Below are 323 nucleotides of genomic sequence, written 5' to 3' on the forward strand. Positions count from 1 at the left end.
TTTTTGTTCTGAAATTTTCTTCCTCGTGCCGCATTCTGTTTCAACAAAAATATTCTGTTTCATGAAAAATTTTATTTTGAAAAAGAAAATATTCAGTTTCATGAAACTTTCTTATGAAATATTTCATCTTATGAAACATTTTTTTCTTAAAAAATATTCTGTGTATGAAATACTCCTCGATAGGCAATTTGCCTCATAAAATATTTTCTCTTAAGAAGTATTCAGTTTCATGAAACATTCTCTCAAGAAGCATTCATGTATATATATATATATATATATATATATATATATATATATATATATATATATATATATATATATAT

The sequence above is a fragment of the Eimeria mitis genome, genomic scaffold (assembly GCF_000499745.2).
Source record: "Eimeria mitis Houghton genomic scaffold, Emh_scaff2797, whole genome shotgun sequence".
Classification (NCBI taxonomy): domain Eukaryota; phylum Apicomplexa; class Conoidasida; order Eucoccidiorida; family Eimeriidae; genus Eimeria; species Eimeria mitis.